The sequence below is a fragment of the Sciurus vulgaris genome (genome assembly GCF_902686455.1).
Source record: "Sciurus vulgaris genome assembly, chromosome: 13".
Classification (NCBI taxonomy): Eukaryota; Metazoa; Chordata; class Mammalia; order Rodentia; family Sciuridae; genus Sciurus; species Sciurus vulgaris.
Window position 1 is genome coordinate 32,187,567 of NC_136474.1, and position 2,947 is coordinate 32,190,513.

The 2,947-nt window shown below is 43.6% G+C and overlaps 1 pseudogene across 1 annotated transcript; it reads left to right on the forward strand.

The window, feature by feature from the left end:
• Positions 1–481: 481 nt before the first annotated feature.
• On the forward strand, positions 482–2,008 carry LOC306642599 (thiosulfate sulfurtransferase/rhodanese-like domain-containing protein 2; annotated as a pseudogene). Its single transcript has 2 exons — positions 482–505; positions 553–2,008. The product of its transcript is annotated as a thiosulfate sulfurtransferase/rhodanese-like domain-containing protein 2 (transcript).
• The last annotated feature ends 939 nt before the right edge of the window (positions 2,009–2,947 follow it).

The window sequence follows — 2,947 nt, forward strand, 5'->3', positions numbered from 1 at the left end:
CTGCTGAGGTGGCAGTATTTCTTCCATGGTGGCCTCATGCCAAGATACAGGAGCCTGCTCTCCCTGTCACACCTGGATGTGCAGCCTCTTGTTTGGTGGTCCATCATTATACTCCTCATCTTTGTCCACAGCTCTGAGTGAGGTCCCTGCCTCAAACACCCTTCATCAACCACCCTGTGCATGCCATGTATTCCAAGGTGCGGAATTTCTGACTTAAAATTTGGATACAGCCCTCCTTTTCTCCCCCTATGAACCTTGGAAGGAAAATAGACAGTCTGTGAGAAAGCACTCACCATTCAGCCAAATGTGAAAATGGCTCATCAAAAATGATTTCCATTCAGAAAATAGTTCTTCATGGGTCATTCTACACTTTTCTAGGATGTTCAAGTTACATAGAGATAAAGATGTTTTATTTGTTCAGTTAGAGCACCAGCATTTATTTAGCAACCCAGAAGGTGAGGCATTAAGACCTGTGGTAAGAATGCACAATGACTTCTGTAGCAAGGTAACTTCACAAACCTAGCAAACGTACAGCCTGGGTGTGGGCTCTAGAGGGAGGAAAGGCAACCATTGTCAGGCAGAGGCAGTTCCTCAAAGAAAAACCTGGGAAAGTCTCTGGACTGGCGGGGCTTTGTCCTCTTTGTCAAAACTGAACCAGTTCCTGCATCTCCTTATGAATGTAAAGAAAAATGGTGGAAATGCTGTCAGCAGCTATTCATGAACCAGAACAGCATCCACAGAAGTGTGGCAACACAACATGCTGATGAAATTTATCACCAGACTGCTTTTATTTTAAAGCAAATGGCTGCAACATTGAGTACCTCAAAGAGTATCACATCTGTGGACAAAAAGAACCCTCTAAAAATGTACATTACTCATGGGCATGAGGTGTCTGCTTGGCTCCCTTATACAAGCTGCTTTAGCCCTGATGAGTTGAAATGTGTCCTGGGCAGTGAAGAAGGGGAGGTGCTACTTTATTACTGCTACTGTGATCTAGAGGATCCCCAGTGGATCTGTGCCTGGCTGACAACTCTGTGTCAGCACTTGCACCTCATAGGCAACATTGGAATTTCTACTGAAGGAATCAATGAGACAATTGGTGGAAGCAAATTGACCACCAGACTCTATGTAGAAGCCATGCTTTCTTGTCCATTATTTAAGGATTATCTTTGTAAGGAAGATTTTAAGAACAGCTGAGGAGGAGCTCACTCTTTTCCAGAATTGTGTATTAGTGTTTTTGAAAAAATCATGCCCATGGATATCAGCCCCAATAAGATCTCCTACAAGAAGCCTGTAATTCATTTATCCCCAGGTAAATTTCATAAAGAAGTAGAAAAGTTTTTATCTCAGCCAGATCAAAAACAAAGTGATACTATTCTACTGGGCTGCAGAAACTCCTATGAAAGCAAAATAGGTCTACTGCAGGGCTGCTTAGCCCAAACATCAGGAAATTCAGTAACTTTTCTAGCTACATTGACAAAAATCTAGAACTTTTCAGAGAGAAGAGGGTGCTGATGTACTGCACTGGGAGAATCTGTTGTGAGCGTGGCTCAGCCTATCTGAAGGCCAAGGGAGTGTGTGAGAAAGTGTTCCAGCTCAAGGGTTTTATTCACAAGTACCTGGAAGAGTTTCCCAATGGTTTTTATAAGGAGAAGTTGTTTGTTTTTGACAAGGGTTATGCCTTGTGCTACAACAGTGACATGTTATCAGAATGTTCACACTGTGGAGCACAGTGGGACCAGTATAAACTCTGCTCCACTCCCAAGTGACACCATTTTGTTTTGACCTGTCCTGCATGTCAAGGACAAGGATTCACAGTCTTCTGTGTCACATGTCAAGACAAAGGGGACAGACAGGCTTCAGGACCTACATAGGACAGTTTTAAAGAAGAATGTGAGTTCATAGCTCGATGGCCATGCATCCCTAGGGAAATTTCACAGCATGCACAGCTCTCTGTGAACCCTAACCAAAGCCCAGGGTTGGAGATGATGGGCCTTTGCTTGTGTAAGTGGTGACTTTAGCATTCCCCAAGCCTTCTCAGAGTCAGTGGGCACCATGTATAAGAAAAGGTCAATGCTGTAGAAAAGGAAATCAGAAACTCATTGTCAGTCATTGCCATCATGGCAAACTGTTCACCATGTTGACCTCCTACACTTCAACAGGGGAGGGGAGAGAACATCAAGTTTTGATCAGTTACTGAATATTCTAATTCAGAAAATGATAGAGCATGGTAAACTCTAAAGGATCCCAAATATTTTGAGGGATAGAGTCTTGAGCCTGGTGATTGTGTCACTCATGCCTTCTCTCTTCTGTGCCACTGGCAATTAGTAGTCATTGCCCTTGTCAGCAAACCTGTCCATCCTGGTGCAAATCTGTGAATTGTGGCCCTCAATATGGATTCCTAAACCAGTCCACTTATGTCATCTGCCACTTTCCCCTTCCCCTTCCCCTGCCTTGGTCTCTTCTCTTACTGTCTGAGAAGCTCTGTATACTGGGATTTGGCCCACCTCCTGCTGTTTAAAATTTGGTGGAAAAGACTTACCCATTTCTTCCCATACGATCTGTGGCACAATTGAGTAGTTTCAGCAGAGTGCATGTGTCCCACACAGTCTAAAATACTTATTGCCTGACCTTTTACAGGAAAGTATACCATCTCCTGGTCTAGAGCAACAGTTCATCTGATAGAGAATGCCCTTAAAGTCATGGACCTCCTTCATATTTTACTGATTTGGTTTCTGTAAGTGATTTCCCCCTCATAGACTTGTTCCCTCAAACACCTACTCTTCTAGCTTTTAAGTGTTCTCTTTGAGAGACTCAAATAAGCTCAATGGCCCTGTCATTGACTTTGGCCTTGCTTTCTTAAGAAGATAATTTGGCAGTAACACTGTGGCAGTCCAGCCTTCTGGTCAGCATGCCAGGAATTTGTCCCTGTCACATGGTTCCCAAG